Source organism: Trachemys scripta, chromosome 3 (genome assembly GCF_013100865.1).
Source record: "Trachemys scripta elegans isolate TJP31775 chromosome 3, CAS_Tse_1.0, whole genome shotgun sequence".
In the NCBI taxonomy this organism is placed as follows: domain Eukaryota; kingdom Metazoa; phylum Chordata; order Testudines; family Emydidae; genus Trachemys; species Trachemys scripta.
Window position 1 is genome coordinate 156004395 of NC_048300.1, and position 21608 is coordinate 156026002.

The window sequence follows — 21608 nt, forward strand, 5'->3', positions numbered from 1 at the left end:
AATTTTTCAATAAACAAAAAAGCAATAAAAATGTATACTAATTCAAAGGTCTGTCTTCCAACAAGAATGCAACAATGCATTTGCTATACTTTGTACCCATATAATACACATCAAAATAAAAAAAAACATTCAAATACTCAAATTGATTATAGCATAGGCTAATCATTTAGAGGCTTTCTTTTCTTGATTCCTTTTTGTTTGTTTTGTTTTAAATTGTTCTTTTTTGGATACAGTATTTAAAACCTTATATTTTACAACCACTGAACATGGTGGGTTCTTTTAAATGATTAACTTGAAAATGGCTACATGCAAACTGTGAGATATTTTGCTTTAAATAATCAAAATTCACGCTAAGTGTGACAACAAAATATACCATGTTTGAAACAGGCCATTAAGTTGTCACTTTTCATCCCACTACTATATTTCCAGTTTGTAAATATAAATGATGAAATCAAATGATCTTTTAAATGCTCTTATACTGGAAGAAATTAATGAGAATTGAAAACAGCTTACTAACATAAATTTTGTTTCCAGATTGATCATGCAATAAAAGGGACAGAATAAGAATATAAGTATGGCCATACTGGGTCAGACCAATGGTCCATCTAGCCCAGTATCCTGTCTTCTGACAGTAGCTAGCTCTAGTTGCTTCAGATGGAATGAACAGAACAGAGCATTGTTTGATCCATCCCCTATTGTCCAGTCCCATCTTCTGGTAGTCATCAGTTAAGGGAGACTCAAAGCAGGGGGTTGTGTCCCTGACCATCTTGGCTAATAGCCATTAATGGACCTGTCCTCCATAAACTTATTTAATTTTTTTAACACAGTTGTACTTTTGGCCTTTACAACATCCCCTGGCAATGAGTTCCACAGGTTGACTGTATGTTGTGTGAAGAAGTGTTAATTTTAAACCTGTTGCCTATCAACTTCATTGGGTGACCCTTGGTTCTTGTGATTATGTGAAGGGGTAAATAACACTTTCTTGACACCACTCAAGGTTTTATAGACCTCTATCATATCTGCCCCTAGTCATCTCTTTTCTAAACTGAACAGTTCCAGTCTTTTTTAATCTCGTCTCATATGGAAGCTGTTCCATACCCTTAATCACTTTTGTTGCCTTTCTCTGTGTCTTTTCCGAGTCTAATGCATCTTTTTTTGAGATGGGATGACCAGAACTGCATGCAATATTCAAGGTATGAGTGTACTATGGATTTACATAGTACCATTATATTTTTTGTCTTATTACTTATCCCTTTCCTAATGGTTCCTAACATTCTGTTAGCTTTTTTGACTGCCTCTGCTCATTGAGTGCATGTGTTCAGAGAACTGTGCACAGTGACTTCAATGTCTTTCTTGAGTGGTAACAGCTAATTTAGACCCCATCATTTTGTATGTATAGCTGGGATTGTGTTCTCCAATGTGCATTACTTTGCAGTTATCAATGTTGAATTTTGTCTGCCATTTTATTGCCTGGTCACCCAGTTTAGTAAGATCACTGTGTAACTCTTCAGTCAGCTTTGGTCTTAACTATCTTGAGTAACTTTGTATAATCTGCACATTTTGCTAGCTCACTGTTTACCCGTTTCCAGATAATTCTATGACGATGTTGAACAGCGGTACAGTACAGTACAGATTGATGGGGAAACCTTGCTATTTACCTCTCCATTCTGAAAACTGAACATTTATTCCTACACTTAGTAACTAGTTAAAAGATAGGACACAAATCCATGAGAAGACGTTCCCTCATACCCAGGACTGCTTACTTTTGCTTAAGGGCTTTTGGTGCAGGACCTTGTCAGTCTGTCTGAGTGCTATATCTACTGGATCACCCTTGTCCACACACTTGTTGACACTGTCAAATAATTTTAATAGATTGGTGAGTCATGATTTCCTTTTGCAAAAACCATGTTGACTCTTCCCCAAGATATCATGTTCATCTGTGTCTGATAATTCTGGTCTTTACTATAGTTTCAACCAATTTGCCTGTTGGCAATTGGGTCATGATAAAATATTGCAGGGCAAATCAATGCAGCAACAAAAAATTGACAATGTACCTTGGAATGACAATTTTGCTGCCGCTAAATTATGTAGATGTGCCAAACTTCAGAGAGTGAATTTTTATAGTTAAAATAATTCCTGGTTTGGAAGAGTTTGTAATTTAGGTGGGGTTGATAGCACTGCCTACTATTAAGGTTTCTTGAAACTTCCTGTTGCAAGACTTTATTTTCAGTTGCTTATAATTTTGCGAAACTAAAACCATTTGGACTGAATTTTTCCATGCTGGGTGTCTGTCTCAGGCTGATTTTGTATGTTTGTATGTTTGTTTGTTTGTAATTTTAACCAAAACAGGCCAACCATTTCTGAGAACAAGGCTCCAGGGCATCATTGAAATGCCTTTATCCATGAGACCGTCCTTTCTCATTCTACAATCTCTTGCCTCATTCATTACACACCTTCCAACTTCTGCAACCAATTAGGCAGGGGTCCTATAGACAATAGCCTCCTCTACCACACAATCCTGATTCATCCCTCAAACATGTCTATTCTGTGCACTGAATGGCTAGGCCTACACGATGAGCAAGGGTCGTTATTTCCAGCTCACGTACATGGATTTATGCTAGCTCCATTACAGCTAGTGAGACTATAAATAGTAGCATAGTTGCAATTAGCACAGTCAGTGGCCACACAGCTTAGCTTTGCTGAGTACAACCTGCCTGAACCCCATGAGTGTGTATTCAGCATGGCTAAATTGTGGTGCTCCTGCTGCTGCCCATGCTACTGTGGCCACACTATTATACAAACTCATGCTGTCATGAAGCTAGCACAGGAATATGTGCCTGAGCTGGGAATCACACCACCAGCTCATAGTATAGACCTAGCCGATGAGACAGATGTACTGTGGAAAAACTAGTATGTGATCTTGTAATTAGAAACAGTATCATAATGCACAAGCAACCGGAATTCTGGCATTTCCAATTTCAGTGCTTGACTTTGCAACCTTAATGTTTGTTTAACATAATGAGGTTATGTGGGGTGAGGGCAGAGAAAGAGAAATTTACTGTGCAGAAGGGAAATACTAATACTTCCTTAACTGTGGGCCAGATTCTGCAGCCCCAGTGTACGGTGAGTAGTATCATATTCTGTGAGTGGTCTTATTGAGACAATACAAATAAGCAGCAGAGAATCTACTGCAATGAGCCTTATTTAGCTTGCTTATTTTTCTTGTATACACCACTTTCAAAAGTAACTACCATCTTAATCTTAAATTATAATGATGATTTACACACCTCTATTTCAATCACCCATCCTATGTTCTACCTCCATGCAAATTATCCCTGACCTAGGAGAACTAAGAGGGTGGTAGAGTAGTGTGGTCAGGATAACATAAAACTTTGGTGAAACTCGGTCTTAAATATTCAGATTCTGCACAGCTTAACATTGTGTGCTGCACTTATTTATTTATAAAAAATGTGATGCATTTCTGAGCACTACTAGAAGCTGTATTGGAGGAGATATAAAAAACAGATTTGTCAGAAGATTTGGAACTTGGTTTACAGTAGCAATAATCACACCAACAAGTAATGACTACACTTTCTCACTTGGTTATTAGTTTTATCCTTGTCTCTGCTTCCTTTCAGATTTATAATAACCAACAAAGCAATTATTAACTGGTTAGTTACAACCTATGTGCCCAGAAAGCTTGCACTAGATAATTTCCTCTTTGTTCCGTGTTTACTGTATATCTTTAATTTAATCTTTAATCAAATGATACTGTGTTTATAAAATATAATTAATTGTGGCAACAAATAGCTATTATTCCATTACAGGATTTAAAGAAGAATCTTACCCATTTATTTATAGTGACTCAGTGACCTGATAAAGAATACAAATGAGCTTTCATCTTACTTATGGCATTTTTTTTTTACTTTAAATTTAAGTGAAATATTGTCCTCAGAATGATTGACTGTTTGCATCAGTAACATGGAAAGATGTTTTGGTAATTTATCATAAGCTTTTAATAAGACTTCAGATTTACATATGTGCAGAAAAAAATAGAGAAAGCAAAACAATACAGACTGGATGTGGGGATAATAGAGAGAGCATTAAAATTATCTATATATTACTTAATTCAAAATTAACAAACAAGTGTGTTTTTCCTTTATTGGCACTTTATTTTCCATCTTCAATCTTGTCCAATTATAGTATTAAAACTTTTGCTAGCCAAGATTTCACACCACACTCGAAGACAGAAAATGAGTATTGGTAGGACCATATATTACATTTATTTTAGAATGAATTGAGGCCAGCATACGGCTCTGCAAACCCTCATTTGGGTGTCCTGGTCTGGCCCTATTCAAACCTTGAATAACAGGTAGATAAGGCTTATTTTGCAGTTGATCTTACAGGACCATGTTCTCTCTGCTTTTGCACAGAACTCCCACCTGCCTCCACAAGTCCTCTGTGCAATTACTGAGGGGAGAATATGTTCCATTATGTATTGATTTGTACACTCTGTGATAAGACATAGATATAATGGAAACAGGAGAGGTCAGATGAGCCATGATCAGTTGTGGAACTGACAATTTGAAATATCTGTCTATGTACACCTCATTAACTCTTTGATGTTGGGGGCTCTTTATATGTATCTATCAGACTGCAAACTCCATTTTTGAATGTGAGGGTTGTTTACCTTCTCTGTCCTTTTACCTCCATATTGGACTGTAATCCCTTCGGATACAGAGTGAACTAGGACTAACAATAATGGATTGTTAACTTAAATGTTCTTCACTAAAATGGAATGGCACTTAACAATAGGTTGACTCCTACCCAGGAGGATTGGTTTATCAGGGGAGAATTCACCTGACAATAAAATCACCTGGAAGGGGTCTGAGCTCACCTGTTGAGGCGAATCAGGAGGTTATATGAGCGAGGAGATTGGAAGGTTATAATAGGGCAGGAGCAGCTCTACACTGTGTTTTTTTTTTTTTTTTGGCGTGGGGGCGTTTTCACCAGCTCATACTGAGGGAAGCTGCTTCTGGAGCCTGATGGGGCAGAGGGAACCCCTCTTGCCCCAAGGACTCCCAAAGGAAGGGTGAGTTAGAGTGAGGGGCATTGTGTTCAGGATGATGTGTTGTGTTTCTAAAAGGTCTATTAAGTATAAAGGAGTTGAGTCAAAACCCTTTTGCTCAGCCTGTGTCTATTGGCTTCTGCAATCATGTGTCTCTAAAGAAGTAAATTGTAAACCAGGCTCTCACCTTTGTAGGGATTCTGGGGAATGCTTAAGAGTTGCTGGAGAGGTTAGGGGGAGATAGCACTTTGTTACAAGGCCTGGATAACTGGACCACAGGGGTACCCGCTGCCAAAAGTGTGTCAGACATGAGGGCTGCACCTAGAGCCAGGAACTGCTCTGCCCCAACAATTTAAGGGCATGTGGAATTCAGTGTTTGGATCCCTCACAGTAGTCTGGTAGGTTTCTAGCGGGGGAGCTTGACCAGATCAGCGACAGGGCCCAGTACTTCAGTATTGAAATGTGACTAGTATAACTGGGCTTTTAGGTGCCTGGTGAAAACATGCACGCAGTTTTAAGCTAACAGCCAAATTCAGGGTTGACATAAATGGTGGTATAAGGTCCATAAATGGGTATAAATCACACACTGGGGGGCCTGAAGGTCTCTGATACAACCTCTTGTGTTTGCTTCTACTTCTACAGCCTTGCCCTGCACCAGGTAAGTTACACTTACATACATACAACTTAACTTCACTACCATTTATGTCATCTATGAATTTGGCCCTAAGAATTCCGAAGGTTTTCTTCACCTTTCCTTCTCATTGAAGAGTTAACCAAAACCACATCTCTGTGCAGCCAGTGTTTGCTTGGGGCTGGCAATTCTGATCTTACAGACTAATTTAAAACTTTTTTTGGAGCCTGAATCATAACATTGATGGAAAAAATCAAATGAAACTTTTAAAAAATATATATTTTTGATTTTTATCTTACTCCTAGTTTTTGACCCCTTCTGGGGGTCACACTTCCAATTTTTTTCTCCAAGACGATGAGAGCTGGAAACTTTCTTTACAAGAGAATTTTAACTTTCATTTATCACATGGCTCCGGGAGTTTTGGCTTTAAGAAAAACACCAACCACTTTGAGACCTAAGATGAAATTGTGGGGGTTGGCAATATTGAAAAATAACTTTTTTTATCTAGTGTTTCCTCCAGCCTACAAGGAGAGAATGATCCTAGCTTCATCTGAGTACACTTGCATCATTGTAGCACTTCATTGTGGACACTCACTACCATGATGGGAGAGGTTTTCCCATAGCTACAGTTAATCCACCTCCCTGAGAGGCAGTGGCTAGGTTGACAGAATTCTTCCATCAACATAGCACTGTTTACACCAGGGGTTAGATCAACATAGCTTTGTGTCTCAGGGGTGTGAATTTTTCACATCCCTGAGAGACATGGCTATGCCAATTTAAGGTTTCAGTATATACCTGGCCACACTTTTCCTCAGTAAAATGGAAATAGCAATGCTTTCTTCCCCTGGAAGGGTGTTGTGAGGCTTAATTCAGTCATAGAGATAAATTCAACACAATTTGGATCTGGATTCCAAAGGCCTCAACAGTTGTGGACATTTGAATCTGAGATATTGGTTCTGCCCATCATAAAATATAAAATATATCAGTAAAATGTAGATCTGTCTTTACCTTTCAAGCCCCCCTGCCAAAAAATGGGAGTAGTTCAGATACTGAATTTTGGTTTAGTCTAAACTGTATAAATTAACAGTTCTATGGTGCTTTAAGGGCCTCACATAGAATCATAGAATATCAGGGACCTCAGGAGGTCATCTAGTCCAACCCCCTGCTCAAAGCAGGACCAGTTCCCAACTAAATCATCCCAGCCAGGGTTTTGTCAAACCTGACCTTAAAAACCTCTAAGGAAGGAGATTCCATCACCTCCCTAGGTAACCCATTCCAGTGCTTCACCACCCTCCTAGTGAAAAAGTTTTTCCTAATATCCAACCTAAACCTCCCCCACTGCAACTTGAGACCATTACTCCTTGTTCTGTCATCTGGTACCACTGAGAACAGTCTAGATCCATCCTCTTTGGAACCCCCTTTCAGGTAGTTGAAAGCAGCTATCAAATCCCCCCTCATTCGTCTCTTCTGCAGACTAAACAATCCCAGTTCCCTCAGCCTCTCCTCATAAGTCATGTGCTCCAGCCCCCTAATCATTTTTGTTGCCCTCCGCTGGACTCTTTCCAATTTTTCCACATCCTTCTTGTAGTGTGGGGCCCAAAACTTGACACCGTTCTCCAGATGAGGCCTCACCAATGTCGAATAGAGGGGAATGATCACGTCCCTCGATTTGCTGGCAATGCCCCTACTTGTACAGCCCAAAATGCCGTTAGCCTTCTTGGCAACAAAGGGCACACTGTTGACTCATATTGAGAAAAAAATATATGTAATATGGAGCTATACCTATCTCATAGAACTGGAAGGTCATTGACTCCAGTCTCCTGCCTTCACTAACAGGACCAAGTACTGTCCCTGACAGACTGCCCCTGGTGTGATCCCTAAATGGCCCCCTTAAGGATTGAACTCACATCCCTGGGTTTAGCAGGCCAATGCTCAAACCACTGAGCTATCCCTCCCCCCTCAACATATGGGATGTTATGTTATGTTATATATATTTATATAGTATAACACATTTAAATAAAATGGAGGGGAGGTTCTCTAAAAATGAATAAAACTGAAATACAGTAGTTTATTGCCACAAACCTGTGAAAACAGGGACATTTCCACAGTGGTGGAACTGAACTGGGTAGTGTAAGGGGAGGGCGGGGAACACATTTGGAATCTGTTTATATCCCTTATCAGAGGGGAGGATTCATGTTCATGAGGGTAAGTGTACAACAATTTGTATGTAAACGGCAGAGGTCTAGAAGGTTTCTGATATAGACGAAATGCCTTTGTTTCTAACAATGGAGGGAGGTAATATTCAGTAAGAAGGTAAGAAATAGACAGCCTACATGAAATTTAGTGTCTGTGATATACCAGATAGACTAGATGATCTAATGGTCCCTTTTGGTTTTAAAATCTATGAATCTGACACTGTGTAGACTGTCTGCCTATTTCTTGGATTTGTGATATAGTTCAAACCACCATGACACAGTTGCCCAGGAGTTTTAGATAAATAAGCACAGTACTCGGGTTTGACTATTTTCATGGTGGAGAATTTGCACTAGCACACATACACCTGAAGTCAACTTTCATATCACAAATAAAGTCCTGGGACAAAAGTGAGTGATATAAGAGGTGTCAAGAGGGAACTCTTTACCCACTCTCTGGTGGCTGGAGAAGAGCAGGTTTCCTGGTCTGTATAATGCTTCCTTCTTCTATAGAAATAGCAAGAAACACTGGTTGGAGACCCTTGTGACAAAGGAAGGAAGAGAATTAAAACCATGTAACTTGGTGTGGGAAGATAGGAATGAGGGGATAGAATTATAGTGATAAATGAAAAAGAGAACAAGTTGATAAAGAGAGGCGTGGGAAGACAACACAGAGGAATGGTAGGGGAATCAACCCACATTTGAGAGGAGAGGGAAACTGAAGGGAAAAAATAAATGACCGGGAAGGAAATACTTTATAGAAAGAGTAGGAACAAATGTAGCAGTAGGCCAGGAAATAAACTGATTGTGAGAGGGTAAGTTCCAGAACAGGAGATCAGAGTCTCCCCCACCCCCGCTTTAGTAGGGGAGAGACATACCATTGATAGACCAAGTGCCAGCTCCCTGCGCCCCCCAGCCCTCACCCCAGTCTGTTAGTCACCCTAGACAAACCTCTCAGGACTCTGCCAGGCCTTACTGGTTGCAGATTAACACTTGGTGTACCTCCGTTTCCAAACTTTCCAATGTCCAGCCCCTGTCACTGAACACTTAGACTAATTACCAAGTGTGGTGACTCCAAAGAGGCAATATATGCACAGCAACTTGATTGATTGAATTAAGAAGGCACACGCTACTTACTATCACATCACTGAGATGAATTTCAAGTAAGAAGAGAATAAGTTTATTAACAAAGAGCAGAGAATCACAGATTCAAGTGAGGGGGCTTTTAAGGTCACAGGTAGGTAGTAAAAAAAAAAGATGGAAGACAATTCATACACTGGGAGAAAAGTGGGGTCTGCACCTTTCATTGGAGGTCTCAGCTGGATCTTGCAGTTTCTGCTAGTTTCTGCCACATCTGGGAAAGTGAAAAGCTTCAGATTTCCCTTTTGAATGACTCCAGCACTATTACCACTTGCATCACTCCTTCACAGTTTCTCTCTCTTTCGCTCTCTGCAACTTGAAAAATAATTGAAACATTAAATGTTTGGTATCTTAAATCATATATATCCTCTCTGTAAGATAGTACAGACAACAGTGTGGACTGTTCTTTGGGCATGCCTGGACAAGACCCATCTCTATTGCTCCATAATGCTATTTCAGCATTGTAATGGCTGCAAAACTTGTGGATATCCTATCCATACCACTACTGTCATGGTATCATCAAAAGTCCTGAGATTTTGGTGACAGACCTAAGAGCTTTATAAATTCTTGAGATAAGGCAGGTATGGTCTCTGCCCAACCATTATCCTCAAAATTATCTGTTAAGATCAGTGAAAGGAACCAAATTTAGAAAAAAAGTTTTTTTAATCTGATTTTAATTGAGATTTGTGCTGTGTCTTAAATTGGTTCTTTTTTTTTTTAATTATTGAAGTTTACACCCTGTATACACATGAGAGACAGAGAGCACTAGTGTGTTGGATCGTCTACACTCCTCTTCATACCTTGTTTTGAAAGGCAGTTAATAACTTTATGCCATTCCATAGAGCAAAACTGGATCCCAGGTGACAGCTTGTGTGCTGAGATACAATTGAAGCCAGGTATACTTAAAACAGTGGCAATATAAACCTCTGAAAATTGTTTTGTACAATGGGAAGCTTGACAGACTGCTTTGCTACAGTATTTTGAATGTGTTGCTATGATGCACATTATTAAACTGTATGAGTCCCTGTCATGCTGTTGCCTGCCTACATGAGAGCCTGGCTTAACCATCTCCATCTGTGTCTCAGTCACTATGGATATGTTACAGTTTGCTTAAAGAGATCTTTGTTTTCACTTGGTTAATCAGTCATCCCAAGGAGCTCATCTCTTCCCATGGTCAGACATCTTATTTCTACTAGAACACTGAGGCTTATGTTATTCGATGGCACAGACTGTTATATACCAACATCAATTTTTTTAAAAAAGTTACTTCATGTGTCAAATGGAAAATGTCTCTGAATCATGTCCAGATTAAAAAAAGAAACAATTGAATGGATTCTCTTTTCTACCATGCCCCTGAAATCGAGGCATCATTGGACCATAGCAAAAGGCTATATAAAAATCCTCTAAATATAACATGAATGAAATCCTTGCCCCCTCTCCAGACCTTGTATGCTGGGTAAGAGGGCTGGAGCAACATAAAGAGTCCCTAAGAAAGCCCCAGGGTGAATTCTTAGCCCAATTGAAGTCAATGTTAAAACTCCCATTGACTTTAATGGGACCAGGACGTCACCCCAGGGTGAAGGGACCAGGATTCCACAGGCCTCGGAAATGAGGCAGACAGCTGTAAGGCTGTCTTCTGAGGTCTCCTCACCAAATCCTTCAGTAGGGGGTGTGACTGGAGGGTAGACGGGGTGTATTACGGGTGGGGCTGCAGTATGAAGTGCTGCGTAGATTCCAGGCTGCACTGCCACCTGTGGGGAAGCCTGGGAAGGATGCTATGAACTGGACAGACCATGCTCCCTTCCTAGAGCTGTCTAAATTATTATGAGGGCTGCTCCAACCCCCACACTGAAACCCAGAAATAAGAGAGTGCAAAGATGGCTTAAAGACACCATTGCTCCCTTTCACCCTGTCTACAAATTAAGAGGCACAACACAGGCCCTTTATATCCCTTAAGTATAAAGGACCTGATTCGACTTCCATTTAAATCAATTGCGTTGGATCAGGCCCAAAATAATATTTATTGTCCTTTTATTTTTTTTCTGCCAATGTAATGTCCTTATGCACATGAATGTAGCCAAAGCTCAGGTTTCATTTTGAAATCACACATTTAAACATACTCCCACGAGCCTCATACTGTCCTCCTGGTACATCGACTTTCCTTGCAGTGAGAAGAAAAAAATGACAGATCTCTTCCAAAACTGGTATTTATGCCACTATCATAATGTTAAGAAAGGGAAAGATTAGCACAACATTAGTTTAGTTTAGCATTTGTTTAGTAATATTTGGGTATAGGGAAGGAAGGGGGAGATCTAGCAGCTGAGCTTTTGTTGGCTGTGCCCAAAGTGAGAGCAGAGACACTTGCTGAATTTGAAGGCGTTTTATGCACCTGGCCATTTGCATTAAACACTGTAGTATATGGGAAACATTTGTGGTTCTGCTGAGGATTGTTACAGTGCTAAAAGGCAAAGGGAAAGATGAGTGTTTGAGAAAGTTCCATCTATGCTTAGACATTTAAGCCACTGTGCCATCTTGTATCCTATCTGTTGGTGGTCCTCACAATGAGCTTCACCCCCAGGCATTTTCAAATGATGAGTAAGCCCACCGTGAATTTTTGTAGATATCAGAGTACAGAAATCCTTATGGACAACACATATATTTTGGTTAGAAAATAACACAAGATGTAACTTTTGAAAGTTGCAGATCTCTGCCTTGTAAGAGTGCTGATATACACAACAAACTCTTTCTGACGTACCTCATCTTTGCATTCTTCGTCAGAGAACAGGATCCATTCAGCTACTTATGTCCCCAGAGGCAAAATGAACTATTTATAGTAGTCCTTGAATGGGGTGGAAAGTAGATTGGAAGCAATGGATTTCAAGGTAATTAATCTGGATGGAGTTCGTGAATCAGTCCTGAGATAAAGGAGGAAAGAATATGAAAGACTAGAAAAAAGTGACTGAGCTAAGCAAATTAGATAAATAATAGATGGCCAGAGAATTTGGAGATTCAAATGAAGCCTAAAATTATCAGAATGTTGGGTGTTCTTTCTGGGAAAGAAATACCAGATCCAATAACATTGATTTTTTTTTTTTATGTATCCCAAAACTGGCTAATTGTAGCATAAACTGTATCAGTATAGAAAATTGCTGCTGTAGCTGTACGCACAAGGCTGTCAACCAGGAAGAATTGAGCAGCTCATTGATTGTGACCATATCTGATTAAAGACAGAGCAGGTATCTAAGGCAGCAAGGCAAGCTAAGGATCTCAAATATGAGGCTATATTTTTCCCCCATGTTGAAGCCCAGTAACACAGCAGAAAACAGCCTCTGTGTGATTAAAGTGACTGTTACTAATGAAAACATATTGTGTAACTTCTCTATCTGCTACTGTAAGTAGTGAGCCAACAAAGGCAATTATTTTGTTTTCTAGGCTACTGTGACTAACATGATACTTGTAAAAATGTAGCTTTATAACACACTGAACCTACTGGAAACACGTAATAGACATTGACTAGTATAGAATCCCTGTTTCCTGACTCTTGAGAATTGTTTTGTTTTATCTGTAGGCCTTGAGTGCTTGAGGTGGGGCTGCTTAAATTTAAACTGGCTTTACTGATTAATTTTTGGTTCAAATTTAACCAAGAGATGTCTTGATTCCTGTATTGGATTAAATGAATCCTATGCATAATCTAAGAATCAGTCTGAAAAACATTTTGAGATCTTTTTGGTTGAAAGGTGCAATGTAAATTGTGACCCATTATTAATTTGCATACTGAAATCTTATCAGTTAATGGTATGAAAGTTGCCTTGGGATTTTTGAGATTTCAAAATTAAATGAACGACACTTCCTATGGACAAAAAAGCCATAAGAAATTTCCTTATGGCTTTTCCCTCCACCCACGTATCTCTCTCTGTCTCTCTCTCTCTCTCCCTTCACTTGTTACTATCCATTAAAATGTCTGGGCCTTGAAATGGCTGGGACAACTCTAGAGTGCCCAGTGTCCATTATGGGTTGATTCCATAACTGGATATATACCTGGGGAAAGATGGAAGTATAACATACTGATGTTGCCTTCCTTCTAGAGCCAGCAATCTGGTTTGGAGATCTGTGTCTCACTATGTTCTCTGAGCTGTGGATGCAGATAGCCTCTTCCTGAGACCAGCACTCTGAGTGTGGGCTTTGAGAGCCCAGTTATTTCTCACCAATAGCTTTTTGCTGATGGTCTCTGCTCATTTCAACTATCTGTGTTGAATATCAATGCTAATGTGGTCTATATTGTTGATGCACACATCTTTTTGAATATGTACATATTATTGCCCTTCGCTCATTGACTTATTTGAAAATATGTTTTGGAACTATTATACGCAATGGATATATATATATATATAATATATATATGAAATAGATAATGAAAATGATGCAGAACAGCTTTTACAGTACATGTTCTGCATCATTTTCATTATCTCTTACTCAGACTTATTATGTATTGTGTATATGTGTACAAAATCTATTAACCATCCATGGCCAGTTAATAGATTGCATTTCTTTGTGTAAACCTTGGCTCTAGTTAGGTCATTCTTACACTTATATCGCTATGTTCTCAGTCTTACCAAGTTTTACTGTCAACCTGATGAAAACATGAATGTCTCTGGAAATGTTAACTTCTGGAGCAATATCAGATAACTTAACAACTTGAATGCCACAGTGCATGAATGCATAGTACGTTGCTTTTTCCAGGGAGATTCTGCTGTAATTTATAATGAATATTTGGCTTCAGTGAATGAGTTGCCACCTGTTAAGTAGATTCTGGGAGAAGGAGGAACCTAAAGAAACTAAAATCTATTTAAATAGTAGACTTGCCTACAGGAAGAAATTGCATGTAACTAAAACTGTATCTCCCCACTAATAGCTAGCCATACCAGCGTAAGTGCAGGAAGTGATAAAAGGGGAGCCTTTATTGTTGATAATGTTAATATGATGAAGATCTGCCTAGAAGATCAAATCAGATTCAAGGACCCCTTGTAATATGGTATAATAACAATATTGAAGCTAGAGACTCTCCCATATGTAAGTCTTTTAAACTGAAGTTGTCAGGATATTTGTCTCTATTTGTAACACACAAAATATTTGTTTCCATCATGCAATATAAGTTTACAGGAGAAATAACCAGTTTTTACCCATTTCTTTCTTGATTTGCAGTGGAGTTTTTAACAGCAACATACATTATATTTTGATGACTTCACAGTTACTTAGGAGTTCACATTTGTCACACTATCAGATGTTCATAGCAACAGCAGAAATAGAACTGAGATCCTCCTTTTCCAAAAACATAGGCCTCCATTACTTGAGCTACAAGAGAAACTCCTGGGCCCTAGGTTATAGCACGTGGTCTATAGGTTATAGCACGTGGTCTATTAAACATAATCAAGCTGTTCCAATTCCATCACGTAGAAAATAGTGGTACAAACTGAATTCTAATGTACAAGCTAAACAAAACTTGAAAATGGGCATTAAACTAGCAATGTTTAAAAATAGATTTGGTCCTTTAAAAAAATAGATTAAATAAATATATAACAAACCTATAACTACAATTTGAACCAACAGAAGTTTAACAGTGTTTTTTAAATGAGGAAATGTAACTATGAAAAGCTGCAAATTTCTACCCTCCTTTTTTCAATCTTCTTAGAGCTCATTGCATTACTAATGTTAGATCATCCAACCATATGTGGTATATCACTTGGTGGAACAAAAAACAATATTGAATTATTAACAAAATTCATTCCAGTGCAAAGGGCCAGATCAATGCCTATGCACCCCTTTGTCCCATTTAAGTCCTCAAAATATGGCTTAAGTGGGACTTCACTAGTGTATAGGCCTTTTGCTGGCCCTCTGCTTAGGGATGAATTTCACCTTCTATGTGAGTAATGCCCTTCTTTATTTCCAAGATACCTGCTCTGCCTGATGGAACTGAGAAATAGCCATAAGTATTTACAAACTATTAAGAATCTTTGGCTGTATACAATAGTATAAAATAATTATTCCTCGCACTGTGCTCCTTATGGCATTAATCCTGCAGTCAGATCCACGTGGGCAAACCCTTGTATCTATGCAGAAACCCAGTGAAATCTCATCTACTCATCTACAGTGAAATCTACTCTGAGAAACTTCTATTGGCTAAAGAGGCTGACACAGAGACACCTATAAGGAAGTAATAAAGCCAAAAGAAGGAAACAAACAAAGCTGTAGGGGGACCCACACTACCTATAAGACATAACAGAATGAAAAAAAATACAGATGTCACTGAGGGAAGAGTGAAAGGAAAATACAAGGGATATGAAAAGAACTCCAGTAAAACTGAGAAAATGATAGCAACATGCTAAGCAAAGGTTGTGCAGGTTCTATATACTTAAAGTTGTGTAAATTTGCTGTTTAGATAGCATTTAAATCAGGTGCAGTAACAAGTGTCTTTAGTCTTTAAACTAGGAAAATGGATTCCGAAATCTAAGAACAAAGTCAGGAAAAGGACTCTGATTACTGTTTGATATCCAGTTTGTATTTGCCTTTCTATATATGTGGGGAAAATATTTCTTGGGAGATAAGTACATCTGGTATATGCAACATAAAAGCTCCATGATGGTCAGTAATACAATAAACAGTTAAATGTAGCATAAGGCTGAAACTTTACTGCAGTATGGAAATTGTGCTTAACTGTTATCAGGGCCGGCTCCAGGGTTTTTGCCGCCCCAAGCAGCGAAGAAAAAAAAAGCCGTGATCGGCAGCAGCTCCACTGCGCCGCTTTCTTCTTTGGTGGCAGGTCCTTCCCTCCGAGAGGGACAGGGACCCTCCATTGAATTGCCGCCGAAGAGCCCAACGTGCCGCCCCTTCCCCTTGGCCGTCCCAAGCATCTGCTTGCTCAGCTGGTGCTTGGAGCCAGCCCTGACTGTTATTTGTCTCCCTCATCAGATCTACACTATAAACATCTGTATAACTACATCACTCAGGGTGTTGAAAAAGCCACACCCATGAGTGACGTGGTTATACCGACCTAACCCCGGTGTAGACAGCACTGTGTCAATGGGAGGGGTTTTCCTATTGACAAAGCTACTACTTCTTTCAGAGGTGGATTAACAATGCCAATAGGAAAAGCTCTCCTGTTGGTGTAGTGGCGTCTCTGGTGCTGCTATGCTGCTGCAGTATTTGAAGTGTTGTCAGGGCTTGAATTCTCTGAGTATTGCCTGGAGCCCTGCGGCTCAAGGTTATTTAGCCCCACAGGAGACGCCAGCTGAATTTAAGCCCTGAGTGTAGTCCTGCCCTGGCAAAAAAGATCAAATAACTAAGGGGGCAAAAGGAGATAAATGGTACTATTTTTTTCCTTATCAAAGTTAACTGCAATCAGGTCAATATTATTTTAGAGAAGATTTTGTCTGTTCTTTCTGTCAGTGAAGTCATAAAATACTTGTATCAGAAATAAATTGATAGGGATTTAGTGGCAGCTGCTCTGCAAACAGTGTCAATGCAAGCTAAACATTCAAACTATAGTTAACTATGGCTGGGGTGGAGCAAATGAAATCTGTTCATTTATGTAAATGTTCAATGATTGATGGAGGTCAGGAAATGTGTTTGGGTTTATTTGCCACAAAATTATTAGCTTTCAACAAAGTCTACATTTAACTTATTTAACCCTCTTTTAAAAAAGTCTACATTTAACTTATTTAACCCTCTTTTAAAAAACTTATTTAACCCTCTTTTAAAAAAACCCTCTTTTAATATTCCTTGTTCTAACTTTTTAACAGTACTAATAGGACAGATGAGCAAGGGAGAACAAATTAATGCCCCAAAATAGAAATCCATAGAAGTTTGCTCTGCAGCAACAGCTTTTTCTCCTAATAAATCAGCTTCTGTGGAAGGTGTTTATCTTCCGTACCCCGTTGTGACAGATTCCCTGGGGTGCAACCTGGAACTGGGGTATTGCTGAGCCCTATTTTAACAACCTGGGCTCATTCTCACACTGTGATTCTGTGACGAGCTGCAAACCCCTCCAGGTCCTGAACCCAGACAGCCATCCACAGGTAGGGACACACCCAGCTGAGTTACATGAATGCTTTTGTCAGCCTTTTATGAACTAACAATAGAGATCCCCAGCCTAGGACTGCAGAGCTGTACTATCCTGCCCTGGTCAGAAGCCTGACCAGTCTGAGTGTATTACCCAGTCCATTTCTCCTGCAATGTGGAGAGGATATTCATCAGTTTTTATTCACTGGGCAGATTTCTCATGCACTTCAAGCAACATGCTGTTTTAGGTAAAAAAGATATAAAACAGATTTGTTAACTAAAGAAAGATAGATTTTAAGTGATTATAAGTAGTAAGCATACAGATCAAAGTTGATTACCAAAGAAATAAAAAGTAAAATTGCAATCTCAGTTCCACAAACAGGATTTGAATCAAACAGTGTCTCACCCTGATAGACAATACAAGTAGTTTACAATATTCCATACACAGGTTGGAAATCCTCTTCAGCCTGGGACCATCTCCCCAGTTCAGTCTTTGTTCTCTAGACGTGTTTCCAGGTGTTGAGGTGTGGGGGGAGTGAGGACAAATGATGATGTCACTTCCCCTGTTTCTAGCTTCCAGCTTGCTGGAAAGATCCTTTACTATGATGTGAGTTAAACGGCCTCCATTGTGTATGTGCTACCTCTGAGAGGTTTCCATAGTATACAGTCAGGGCCGGCTCCAGGCACCAGCTTACCAAGCAGGTGCTTGTGGCAGCCACTTCGGAGAGGGGCGGCAGATCCAGCTGTTCGGTGGCAATTCGGCAGACGGTCCCTCACTCCTGCTCGGAGCGAAGGACCTCCTGCCGAATTGCCGCCGCAGATCGCGATCGCGGCTTTTTTTTGTTTGTTTGGCTGCTTGGGGCGGCCAAAACCCTGGAACCGGCCCTGTATACAGTTCCTGGGGTAATCCTTGTGAGTGTGTGTATTCCCCTTAATTAGCCATCCCCAGTTTCTGGCTGCCCCATTTTTGTATCCAAAAGACTTTTGTGGGGGTTTCCAACCTCACAACATATTTCAGTAACACACATAGCATAACTTCACATACAATGATAGCACACACAACTTAACAAGATATTAATGTTCAACAGATCAACACTTTTAGAATGATGCATCAGAAGACATAATTTATACAAAAGATCATAATTCTATCACCATGATAAGTATGGGGTGCCAGGTGTTACACCCATTTCCCCCATGTCCCCCAAAAGTCTCCGCCTTGATTTGCCTATTATACTTCATAGCACCTGGTTTTCAAGTCTATCTTCCCCTGCCTTAGCTAAAGAACTACTCTTCCTTCTATATGGGCCTTCCTTCATTCGAGGTTTTTTCCCTTGATCGCCTATAAAGTCAGGGTACCTAGCACATTGGTAAAAGCTATTGTGAACACTCCTCACTCTTTTGTAGCCTGAACCATACAGGAGAGGATCATCCAGACTATTCCTTACAAATATGTTAAGAATTTTGAGTTAATTGTCAATTAATTCCAGATAAATATATAGTATTGGTATTGATAATTTGGGCCAGGAGTGTGATCAAGTGCTTAAATATAGCCACTAGTGTTCATGCAGATTTGGTATGCAAAGTATAATTATTGACCAGAATTTGGTCCAAGAAGCAATTTTACACCAGGAAAGAATAGCACTGAGCTCTGGTGACTGGGAGGCGGGGTAACAGTCACCTTTCTTTGGAGCATAGCATGGGTCTCCATCTGTCAGGATCTAAATTACAGCAAAGCCCACAAAACCAGAAGATAAACAAGGTGAAGGAAGTGACAGGATGAAAAGAATAAATAGATAGATGCCTCTTCTGCACAGAGGAAATTGACCAACATAACTATTCTGGAATAACTATTCCACTATAGCTATTCTGCTATAGTTTCGCTATTCAAGAATAATAACCTCAAGTTTATTTTGGAGAAAAGCCTCCACATCCGCAGCCATTCCAGAATAGATGTAGTGGAATAGTTGTGTATCCTGTCCACCCAACCTTTGTCCTGCTCCTCAAAATTAACATAACTTAGCATACTAATCTTTGTAGTTTCATGTTCAGTAGCATATGCAGTGGGAACCTTGGACCAAATTTTTAAAGGTAGTTAGGTGGCTTAAGGGATAAACAGGTGTCTAGTGGGATTTTCAGAAGTGCCTTGGCTCCTACCTCCTATTGAAATTAAAGCCTGGCCCACACTTTAGGTTGACACATCTACAGCATCCAGGGTTGTGGAAATTCCACACTCTTGAGCTATGCTGCCCTAAGCCCAGGTGTAGATGCAGCCAGGTCCATGGAGTAATGCTTCTGTCGACATAGCTACCGGCATTTGAGAAGGTGCTGTTCCTACCGCAATAGAAACATTCCTTCTGTAGCTATGCTGCTATAATACCTGCAGTGTAGACCCGGCCCAAAAATCTGGCTCCTCCCTGGAAAGCCCATTCAAATTTAACTATCCCATCTTTTAATACAAAAGCTCAAGTTACATGCTAATGTTACATGTACTTTTGAAGGAAGCTACTTTAATACAATGGCCATTATGTAAATAACATTATTGGTTTAATATCTGCTGCCACTTTTGTTAGTATACATTTTTGAGAGGCAGTATTAAAATAATTCCTAAAAGTTCCAGACGTTGAATTTAGGCTCAAATTGAATCTGGTTCTAGTATGCATCACATTCCTGAATACCAAATTGCTACCATTTTTAAAAAGATACTTTTATTCTCCATCTGATATCCTTACTCATGATGAATAGCACCCATGTGAGTGGGACTGCTGATGGAGTAATTATTCAGTGTGAGTAAAGGACTCAGTAGCTGGTCCTTTGACTTTAGTGTTAGCTGAGCACCTGCTTGGGCCCTTCTGCCATAATATTAATTACATTCAAATGTAAAGGAATTATTTTGGACTGCATGTTGTTGAATGCAATTCAATTCTTTTTCCTTAGTTCAATAAATGCATATGTCATCCTATTAAATTGGGAAACAATTGGTGAATGGTTTGTCATTTCTCCTTATACCTTTCCATTAGAAGTGGTAGAACACACATGACAGGAATATATAGACCTCTTACAATAGCTTGATTGGCTTGTCAATACTTGATTGGCTGCATTTTTTGTTTTGATTAAGTATCCATTAGTGAGTAATAAACAAGACTAATAATAATAATAATACTTAATCTTTTTTTTTTTGTAGGTGGGCCGCAATACTTTCTCTGAATTAGGATTTTTATCATCCCAAGTAAAGATTTCCATTAAAGGAATTTTGTACCCGAACTGGTTCTCACAGCTTATCAGATTTCTTTCCTTTATTAACATCAAATCTGATGGCTCAGTAAAGAATTAAAAGTAAAACAGTTCTGCCACTAACAGGAGACTAATGGTAACATTATCTCACTGTGAGATGAAGTATACTGGGTTAGAAAAATCCAGCATCACCTAGTTTCTGAAAAGTCATATGATGATGGTAATTTGAAGAGAGTTAACTTTTAAACATTGTTTAATGCCAAGATGTGGAATTAAAGCAGTTTTGTTTACTGAACTCGCACTGGCACAACTTTTTTTTGAGGAGAGAAAAGGACATATTAGGGTCAGAGCATGATTGACCACTTTAGCTGCTTGTGTGTGGGCATAATACCAATTAAGTGGAATTATCATCCCAATTAACCATTGTCCTTTGCCAGTTAAATCTCATTTGGTTTAATTCTGCTCCCTAGGACACATCCCAATTAACCAAATTTCCTAATTAGCCATGTCCTGATTAAGTGAAGTGCACTGATACTATTTGCTTTAACAGAGAAAACTATTTTCATAAGACTTGTTTTTTTGTTTAAATACCTTTCAAAAGACTTGGTTTCTGTTTACTGATCTCAGCAAATAAATGGATCGCAATTTGGCTTTTTTTTTTTAAATGAGTACTTACACTGAACAGTCGGATTATTCACATGAGTAACTCAAGCAGGATTTGCCCAAGAGTTATCATTAGTAGATTATTTGCATCAAAGGAGTTTCCATTCTACCTGTTTTGCAGATTGAAAGTTAAAGGTTTTTCAAATGTAATGCAAAGACAAGACTAGAGCTGCAGTTGATGTAAATCATTGTAGTGTCTTGATTTAAATTGAGCTATGCAGTTGCACGCACCTAATACCTTTGAAAATCTGGCTCCTGTTCTACAGTGTTAAGTGAAATACAATTGGAACATATTCAGTACAGAGATTGCCTTCCATCATTGTGCTGATTTAGGAAGGTATGATTTAGCTTATTGACAAAGCACTACTGAGACGTTTCCCTATCTGAAGCCTGTGAATGAACAGGCAGCTGTGATGTCGAGTGTTGTTTGACCCTAATGGTTCACATCACATAAAGAACACAAGAAAATAAAATTTGTTGTTTGGAGAAAAAAGACAGAGGTGAAGAGATGTGTGATACAGCAGTATGGTATAGCATTCACTGTGTGTTACTACTGATTACCCTAATTGCCCTTTTATAGTGCTTTTCATTAGATGATCTCAAAGTGCTTACAGTACCAATCATATCT

At 39.2% G+C, this 21608-nt stretch overlaps 1 protein-coding gene across 3 annotated transcripts in view; it reads left to right on the plus strand.

Moving 5' to 3' along the window:
• Positions 1 to 21608, plus strand: part of KHDRBS2 (KH RNA binding domain containing, signal transduction associated 2) — a 624118-nt gene that overhangs the window by 308506 nt on the left and 294004 nt on the right. The gene's annotated exons all lie outside the window — the stretch shown is intronic.